This window comes from Triticum urartu, chromosome 2A, assembly GCF_056163025.1.
Source record: "Triticum urartu cultivar PI428250 chromosome 2A, HENAU_Tu73, whole genome shotgun sequence".
Classification (NCBI taxonomy): Eukaryota; Viridiplantae; Streptophyta; class Magnoliopsida; order Poales; family Poaceae; genus Triticum; species Triticum urartu.
In genome coordinates this window covers 261,034,113-261,044,376 of record NC_141874.1, presented here as the reverse complement: position 1 = coordinate 261,044,376, position 10,264 = coordinate 261,034,113, and the positions used below count along the sequence as shown (strand labels likewise).

General features: G+C 50.9%; 1 pseudogene; it reads right to left on the bottom strand.

The window, feature by feature from the left end:
• Window positions 1-2,871: 2,871 nt before the first annotated feature.
• Window positions 2,872-3,783, bottom strand: LOC147984754 (putative E3 ubiquitin-protein ligase SINA-like 6; annotated as a pseudogene).
• Between the last annotated feature and the right edge of the window lie 6,481 nt (window positions 3,784-10,264).

The window sequence follows — 10,264 nt, the reverse complement described above, 5'->3', positions numbered from 1 at the left end:
GCAACATAGAACTACATGAGTGCCCTGTTAAATTTTGTTATTATTCCGACTTCGTTTGGCCTTATTTACACATTAATTGAGTTTTTGGTCATTTAATGTGCATAATTCAAATTTGAACTACAAGCACATGCTCCCGTGCACCAAAGTTGGTTGAAAAATCACATTTGTGTCCTCGGGTGAATTTCTAGGTCCCATGCAAAAAATGAGAATCAAATTCAAACATCTAGGCATCGTGGCTCGGTCGAGAACATTGAGAAACTTGGTTTTAAAATCATGAAACTTGGCATGGTGTCATGTGATGGTAGTACCATGCCGTGGTAAAAAAATTGGCCGAATAGGAACAAATTTTGGTATAAGCTTCTTGCAAATCGGAGCTTCTCTCAAGAAGGCTCGTGGTTCTGGGAGGGAACGTGTCACCTTTGTGTGCATAATTCAAATTTGAAATACAAGCACATGTTCCAGTGCACCAAAGTTGGTTGAAAAATCACATGTGTGTCATCGGGTAAATTTCTAGGTTACATGCAAGAAATGGGAATGAAATTCAAAATTCTGGGCGTCGTGGCTGGGTTGGAAACATTGAGAAACTTAGTTTTTTAATTCCTGTAAATCCAAAACACGCATGAAAATAATGAAACTTGGCTTGGTGCCATGACATGGCACCAACATGATGTGGTAAATTTGCAGTCCGATTTGCAAAGGCGCACACATTAACAATCAACAAAGTCATTTTGGAACAAGTGCTGTCACGTTACAATCAGAAACACAAGTATTGTTGGAACCGTGGGCGTTCTAGTTACTAGTACCATTTACGTGCCGCCACGTGTCCCCATTTTTTATTAGCTAGGAGGCGCCGTGCAGGGTAGCTATTTGAGTAGTACGAGAGGCATGCGATCAGACCCCTGCGCGTGCTTATCGGGAGGAGAGCCCTTTGACCTCCATCTCCCGTCCACCTCCCTCCCAAGGTCTCCATTAATGGCGCCCGAGCCTCTGTTTAATGGCATGGCTATGTCTCACTCGACTGAGATTTAAGAGAGAAAAAAGAAAATCTGAAAGCACGGATCTTGATGTAAGATCCGATGGACCTATATAGCATCTACTGCGACTTATACGAAGACTGATGAATATATAAGGACGATTAATTTTTTTTATCAAAGAAGGGCTTGTCCCTTCCGATTTTCATTACTGAAAACCACCACAATTCACAAGAAGTTCAGCACAACTCCAGCCTAACACGAAGGACTAAAAGCTACGAGATTGAAATCGCAACATCCCAAGAGGCCAACAAAGGCCAAACATCCGCGCTAGAACCCAACATTACAACCGACGACACAATCCACATCCTAAACCGATTATTACATAAAAAGAAACCAGGAAACTGAAGGAAGCCCAGCAGCAACTAGAAGAACAGCAAAGCCAGGGTCGCCACAGCAAGAGTTTTCTTCATCCCAGCCTCGCAACATTGATCTTCCACAGAAAGATAAGGACGATTAATTGTCTTACATAATTAGAAAGATAATTAAAAAGCCACATGCGGCTATGCCCGAAATACACAAGGGCAAAATAAGAAGGAAGACAAGGATCTGGCTCGCTGATCTCTACTTTCTTGATCCGTTGCTGCAGGCTGCGGGAACTAGTCTCCGCGGCGAGCGGCGATGAGCTCTTTCGTGTCCTCAAGATGCTGCTTGAGAACATCCACGGATTCCTCCACCAGCCTTTGGCGCTCATTGTGAAGCATGTCATTCTCGTCCATAAGTTTCTTGACGATGACGCCGGTCCTCTTCAACAAGGCACTGGTCTCCTCCTGCTGGTCTGCACTTCGGACGATCTTCTCCCTCAGCAGGTCGCGCTTGGCCCGGAGCCTCTCATTGCCCTCCCTTAGTGCGCCGATAGCCTGTTCAAACGAGGCTTTCATGTCGTCCTGCAACCTCGCAAAATGGGAGATCTGATCCATCTGGCCATGCACGATCACATGCATGCGCCTGTAACAGTCGTTGCCTGCACGCGAGAAATTTTCCCAGGCCGTCGCGGCACGGCGGGTCATCTCTACGGCATTCGTGGCACGGCGGGACATCTCTGCTGCTTCTGCGGTGCGGCCGGACCAGTCTGCTGCATCAACGGCGCGGCGGGACCTCTGTGCTGCTTCAGCGGCGCGGCGGGACCTCTGTGCTGCTACTTCCGCGCGGCGGGACATGTCGGCTGCTCTCGCAGCGAGGCGGGACATCTCTCGTGCTTCCGCTTCCATGCTCGCCTCTCCCTGGTGGCAATCTCTCGACCCAGAACTCACGCTGGCCATGGCATACGCAAGGGAAGGATGCTGAATGGCTTGTTTGTCTTTGTGGATGAGGAGTTGAGGAGGAATGCGCAGTCATCTTGGCATACTAGTATTTATAACCGAGTACTAATACGCTCGTAAGTGGGAAACCGTTTAGGTTGTGATCGGTGTGAACAGGTTTGCAATTCAATATAGCATGGAGTAATTTGGAATGTGACGAGACGCAATCTCAAAATTTATTAACAGTTCAAGTTTCAAAGTGTGGCACTATTTCCGGATGGAGTACTTCTTTTTCTACTCTCTCCTTTCCGGTTTTATAGGGCTTATCTCAAAATTTTAGTTTTTCCATTTTATAAGGCTCAATTTGGTTATTCCCCAACACATGTTCAGATTCCAAGGTCCATTAAATCATTGAATGCAAGTATTAAGCGAAAATTGACCAATGCATGTACTTTATGCATGCATGCATTGCAATTAATGCATTGATAAACATAATTTTTTATCGCCACCAAAACCCACCATTTCTTAAGCTAAAGTAGACCAAGGTAATCCCTATATTAGCATATTACTAAGATAAACAGAAGGCACTGTAGAAACATTTAGGATGTGAGCTTGTCAATCTGAATGTGGAGGGACACAAGCTTAGCCCCGGCCAGCAGCTTGGGCGGAACTGTCAAGAAGGTCAGCTCCTGCACATCGACGTCGCCGGGATCCTTGCTGCTTTTCACCTCCATTTCCACCTTGACGGCGTCGGTCGTGCCTCTAGGCTCCCCCGGCGGGCCGTTCGCCCACAACTTGGCCACGTAGTGTGGCAGTGGGGATGCCCCCGCTCTGATGCAGACAACCGACACAACGATAGGCGTGCCGATGTCGAGCACGCCGCCAACCAAGAAAAACGTGCGGCGGTCCTCCTCGCGAACAGCAAGAGCCGTGGCTCCGACAGTGGCACTAGCAGCTGGAGCACCTTGCCGTACTGGATCCTGTGCATGGGCATGGGATGCGCGGCGCTGATGTGGTGGTAGAGCACCGGCGGCGGGCCTTCGTAGCCACAGACGGGCACGGGGCATTTGCAGGGCGCGAGCGGACAGACGCTCTGGTGATCGGCGAGCTTGTGGTAAGTGACATAGAGCCCACGGCCTTCGTGCGGGCACTCCACCCTCACCGACGAAAGGACGGAGTCCACCGCCGTGTTCCGCACGTCGAAGCCACCACCGCACTTGCACTTCTGGCACTGCTGCTGGTTCCCGGGGCGCTCAACGCGGCAGTCTGCGCAGGCCAGGTGCCCTCCCTTGCACTGCAGAAATCAATCGAACAGCACATCAATCCAGAAACATGCACCTTGCTCAATCAGCCAAACGGATGAGGTGTATTCGAACCTCATACACTGGAGGCGTCAAGGGGCGGAGGCACAAGGGGCAGTGGAGCATGGTGCGGTCCATCGAGACCTTAGAGAGCTCCATCATCGGGTCCTGTTCGGTCTGCATGATCTCGCCCTCCTCGTGCACAACCATCTCTCGACTTGGGTCGGGGTATTACAAAGCTTTACCGTCACATATTTTATACTACTTCAAGGTTCATTAAATCAACACATGCAAGTATCAAAAGGAGAGTCACGGCATGCATGCGTTGTCATTAATGCATCGGTAAACGCAAATTATTGAAATATATCGAGTGCGGTGCTTTGATGTGTCGCGTCAACTCGTACATCAACGAGAAGTTTGATTATCCTATCCCTCGCCGACTTAACTGCACCTGCCTTTGGCTATATGACAGGTTGGCCACACACCTGTCGGGCCCACCTGTCATACACGCAAAGGCAGGAGCGTCCCTCCCTCGCCCATGAGTGTGGTGGCTGGCAAGACTATGAGAAGCTTTCGCTACATGCTCTCCCTCCCGCACGCGGTGGACATGCAGTAGTTCAATCAGTGTCAGATGGCCAGAAGCGTACTGTAGTACTCCTCCAGTGCAGTAGTACTCCATCATTGTTCAACTTCCCGAAGAGGCAAAGAGCCAAGCGTAGCCCGGACGCTCGTGTGGCAGTTTCATGTGTAGAGTAGTCTAGGATAGCGTGTACCGTTCCTGTAAGCTTAAAATCATTGGGGTCGGCTCCATGCTATGTGGCCTCCAGCATCCGGGTCGACGTGTCATGCACCAGATTAGAGCGCGGAACGGAAGGGGGGCATCACCCCGATCGGAGCACCAGTAATTCATGACTATAGTGAGTGGTCATATCACAAGTCTTTCCAGCAGTAACGCGCCGTCAAATTGCACAGCCCCACTCGCTCACCCTCCTCGCCTCTCTGTCAAACCGCCTACCCGAAAACTGCCACACGTACTGCCCGGGAAAAGCCCCGCCCTCAACTTTTAACTACGCGAAAATAGTTTGAGCTTGTTTGTTCTATATAAATACAATAAGTACTGTATGTTTATTCACCCGTGGGGTTGTTCAATGAATGGAGGGGCGGGGAGCACAAGTGAACAATACTATAGTATTACTAGTAGTAGTAAGTAGGAGTCGTACAGTACTCACCTTAAATAGGGAGTTTCTTTTCTTTAATACCACGTACACAAATTGAAACACTTGTTGTGGAGAGAAAAAAGATAATCACTCCACTATATATGGACACAGGGGTCTGAGCGCTTTATTTACTAGGGTTGCTCTCTTCATTCTCTCATCCTCTCCAGATATAAACAAGACAGCAGAAGCGACATTTTCTCTCTGCTCACCGCTGGTCACAGATCCGGCCAGATCCCTTCGGCCGGTGTGTGTAGAGGACTAAAAGGTGCATCGTTCACGTGGTCATCGCCGCCGAGGGAGGAAACCCACAGCTGCCGGAGGGGCCCGATCCTCTGCCCGTGTCGTTCTCTCCGACACAGCGCCGGCTCAGGAGGTCCTCCGACCCTTCTTCCTCCCTGCCGTATTGTCCGCATATCCGACCTGCGAGGACCGCGGACTCAGCGCAAAGCGCCGTGCCAATCCGGTAAGTTTTTAAATCTCACAGGGTATTTATTTGCCCCAGTTTAAATCATGTGCGGGATCTAAGCTTCCATGTCATTAACAGGACTGGATAAAGACAGCGGAGCAGCTCGATTGCCCATCCCCCTACGTGAAGATCCTGCAGATGCACTCCTGACGGAGATGCTGGCTCCGGCACCTTACGAGGTGCCTGTGAAGAAGACCAGGAAGAAGGCCACGGGGACCCGAAAGGGTCTCCGGCGCAAGGTTGTATCGGACTCATCGTCCGATGACTCCGACGCGCACTCCTCCCACGAAAACGAGGAGGAGGAGGAGGAGGAGGAGGAGGAGGAAAGTTCTCCCCCCCCCCCAGCCAAGGGAGAAAATAAAAGGAAGGCCGATCCAACTGGGGAGGCCGAAGGGTCCAAGAAGGGGAGGACCCTACATCCGGACTGCTCCACGATGGCCGCCCACAACAACGACGCGTGGTTCCCCAAGGACAAGCCCCTAGCGAAGTTGTAAGTATCCAGATACCATAATAATTCATGCTATGTTTTATTGCACTGCTTCTCCTTACACCGAATATGATTATGCAGCCCGTCCCGAGCCCGTATCGACATGTCTTCGTCGGACGGTTCTTTGGACTCGTGGGATATGAACAGCGATTCACTTCCGACCGCCTCCACCCCTTGCCCTACGGACAACGTCGAGGTGTTGTCTCAAAAGGAACCGAGCCAAGGGGAGGTAATCCTGGGGGCGCCTCGAGGAGACCTTCCAGACCTTTGGCGCAAAGGGAGCAAAATTCCCACGGGCTCCAAGTTCGGCCCCCAGCCGAACACTGCGCCGGAACCTTCGGTGGTTCCGGACTCCAGCAGGTGACCCCCCACCCCCCCACCCCGTTAAGATGGGCAAGCCGCCCGTGCCGGTGGCCTCTATCCATCCAGAGGCATCGGACAACTTGCTGGAAGCGCTTCGCAGAGCTTCCATCGACGAAGAGCGCCGCACTATCATGATTGTGGTGATCGAGAAATTTCAGTCCGCCAAAAACGGAGTGACCGAAGCTTGTGCCAGCCTCCTAACAGGCTTTGAGGTAAGAAATGAAAATATAGGAAAAATATTACCGCATAGACAGTAGCCCCTGATGCTCTGTTTGGAGTTCACGAAGAAAGGCCGAATAGAGGAACAAATGATCTCTCAGGAGTCTCATCAGAATATGTCTATGTGTATGTGCAGGCTTCACTGCTGGCTGCTGCCGCACGTACTGTGGAGGTCTCTGCACTGAAGCAGGACCTGGAGCGGTCTGAGGACGAGCTCGGCCTTACCAAGAGGCAGATTGAGGAGAGCAAAGGTAAGCAATACCTTTGTCTATATATTTAAAAGAAGTTCGGGTGTTAAGTAATAGGATCACCATGAATTTGCCAGGGGCCATAACCGAAGTGGCGACCCTGAAGAAGGCACTGTCCGAGGCCGAAGACAAAGCGGCCAAGGAGCGCATTGAGCAGGAAAAACAAGAAGCCCGAGTAGGCGAGGCGCAGCAAGAGCTCGAGGCTCTCGCCAAAAAACACGAGTCCTTAGAGCTTGACTCTAAGACGCGAGAGTCCGAGCTTGCGAAGGCGCTTGAAAATGCGTGGAGCGCCAAGGCTGAAGCCCACTGTCGGTGTCAAAACCGGCGGATCTCGGGTAGGGGGTCCCGAGCTGTGCGTCTAAGGCGGATGGTAACAGGAAGCAGGGGACACGATGTTTACCCAGGATCGGGCCCTCTTCACGGAGGTAATACCCTACGACCTGCTTGATTGTTCTTGATTATATGAGTATTACAAGAGTTGATCTACGACGAGATCATAGAGGCCAAACCCTAGAAGCTAGCCTATGGTATGATTATATGTTGTCCTACGGACTAAACCCTCCGGTTTATATAGACACCGGAGGGGACTAGGGTTACACAGAGTTGGTTACAAGGGAGGAGATCTTCATATCCGTATTTCCTAGCTTGCCTTCCACGCCAAGGATAATCCCATCCGGACATGGGACAAAGTCTTCAATCTTGTATCTTCATAGTCCAATAGTCCGACCAAAGGATATAGTCCGGCTGTCCGGAGACCCCCTAATCAAGGACTCCCTCAATAGGCCCTGAACCAGGCTTCAATAACAATAAGTCCGGCGCGCAGTATTGTCTTCGGCATTGCAAGGCGGGTTCTTCTCCAAATCCTGAATATCTGCTAAGTAGTGTCCGGCTCCCATAAGTGTTGGACTTCTTGGCTTCTGCGCACAATAAGGGCCATCTTCCATGCGTCGAGCGAATGCGAGGAGCCAGGGCGTTTTTACATTCGCCCCCTAGCTAGGTAAATAAATTGTCTATTAAAGGGATGGTGATTCTTAGATCCAATCCACACTATCCTCCCACGGCGAGAATCTATCGGAGCGCGCTCGGAAAAATCAATTCCATCATGTCTGGCCACCGCAACTCCTCCTCTTGCTCCCGTAGCCCTAAGCCCGGTGATTGGGAGAAGTGTTCCGTCCCGCACAGCCGATTAGTAGAGTTGCAGACCCAGGGACTTCTCCCTCCATCGTATATGGTCCCCGTCCGAGCCGGGCTTGCCACCTATAATGACAGGGAGCAAATGAAGAGCTTCCCCAGTCCCTATAAGGGGGAGCGGGTATGCCTTGTCCCTTACTTACTAAGGGGACTCGGATTTCCAATTCATCCGTTCCTCCACGGGCTCCTGGAGTTTTACGGCCTCCAACTGCATAATTTCACCCCTGCTTCCATATTACACATCGTTGGTTATGTTGCCCTTTGTGAGCTGTTTCTGGGCTGCGAGGCTTATTTCGAGCTGTGGAAAAGGTTATTTTGCCTTGTGCCCCGCACACAGAAGGGGTCACTTTATCAGGTGGGCGGAGCCGAAATATGGCGCATCGCCAAGACCGGATATCTGTCCGGTACTCCGAAGAAGACGTCCGAAGACTAGCCTTCAGAGTGGTTTTACATGGAGGACGTCCCCCTTCCAGACCCTGTTCGGCGGGGTCTTCCTGAGTTCAACAATGCTCCTCTGAAGAAACGCCGAAGCTGGCGCCCATGGAGCCCCCAGGAGGAAGACAACGGAGAAGTCCTTTACCTGATGAACCGGATTAAAGTGCTGGCTCAATCAGGACTGACAATAATCGAGGTTATGTCAATATGCAAAATACGGGGAGTGCAGCCAGTTCAATATCGAGGGCACCCCTTGTGGTGTTTTAACGGGGAAGATGATGCCACCCGTTGCAGACGTAAGGGACCGGACTCTGCTGCTACTTTAGCAAAAATTATGTCCGAGTTGTTCAAGGGAGAGGAAGAGGAGTTCATCCGTATCAAGCCACGGGATGGATTCTCTATGTACAACCCTCCAAGTTGGGTGAGTTGTACCTCTTTACTCCCATCCTTCCCGCATTCTTCGTTGTAGGTACTCACCTTGCCATTTCATGGCGGGAACTGCAAAAAGCTGTAAGGGAGGTCAACAGCCCACCTCCACAATCAGAGGACCCTGGTCGGGCCCTCGATCTCAGACTCGAAGAGGATCCGGACATATTCATGGAGCTGAGAGACAGGCAATTCTATCAATTGAGCTGTGATGACGCCATGGTGGCCATAACAGCTGACTATCCCGGACTACTCCCTGCGTCGCACGTAAGAAAAACCAAAGTCCCAACTCCCCAAAAGGATCCACTTTTATGCACTTCACCTACTGTACTCATATGGTGTTTTACAGGTAAGGCATTCGGGACGCCGTGGCGAACCCGCAGCAACTCGCCAACAAGAGGCACCGAAGCCGGGTAGGCCAAAAAGGAAGGCGGTCAGGACGGAGACGCCGGGACAGAGGTATGATGCAAAACCTCACTCCGCGGTTGTCGTCTTTCTTAAAATATAATGACGTCCTTGTTTCTTAACAGAAAAAATGCTCGCTGGACTATATCCGGAGAGGCTACGGATCACGCGTCAACCAGTCAGGCTCCAGGGCCGGACATGGAGGTGGAAGCTAACGCGGGGTAGACGCCGGATGATCCTCCTACAGAGGATGCGAATAGACTATCCGCTACAAATTCCGAAGTGGACAGCGCCATGAATCACAGGCGTCATCGGGCCATACTCCGTGACGCTTGTTTCTCACCAGAGGCATTTGATGCCTTCAATTCTGGAGACGCGTACATCCGTGCTGCTCAAAATGGTCTAGCCAGAGCCACGGACCAATATGTAAGGGATATACGGGTAAGCAAATCTGACGATTATATGTATCAGTAGCCCCTGAGACTTGAAATGGTTGATGCAACTGATTTATGGATCATTATTTGTGCAGGTTCTTACAGAGAAGAATTCTCAATTGTCTCAAGAGCTGGACGAGTGCAAGGCCCATCTAGGGGCAGCTGTTGCCGTGTTGAAGGAGTCCGAGAAGGGTCCCTCTGGTAACACTTGTATCCATTGCAAAGAATACAAGTACCATGTAGTATGCGGCATGAATGCAAACCTAACAATAGATGTTGCGGGTGACCTCGGAGTGAATCTGGAGGCCGTGGAGGTGGATGTGGCACGTGATGATCAACAGCGAAATGCTGGCGAGTGCGTGCTGACACGAGTCAGGCAGGAGAAAAATGATCTCCAATACGCCAATATCCGGCTGGGCGTTGAACTGAAAGATGTCTGAGCCCAGCTTGCGGACTCCGTGAAGGAGAATAAACGGCTTTGGCGCGGCATTTTTAGTAAGTTCGGCGAAGAAGCCGGCTAACAGTGTTATGTTTGCAGGTATGCTGACGGGTCATCCCGCGGAGGAGATGCCCGGGTCTTCGGGTGATCTTCTCGCTTGTCATGGCGGACCTTTTCTCTTCGACCTCTGGACCCGATAGTCAGGAGTGTATCCGAATACCCGCTCGGTTATGTAAAAACTAGGGCATGCATGGAGACCAGGCGTAGGGGTCATAAGTGCTTGAACAGACAAGTACCCAACTAGTTATCTTATATTACATGGGTAGTAAGAAACATCTTCCAGGGAGAATAGTTCCATTAA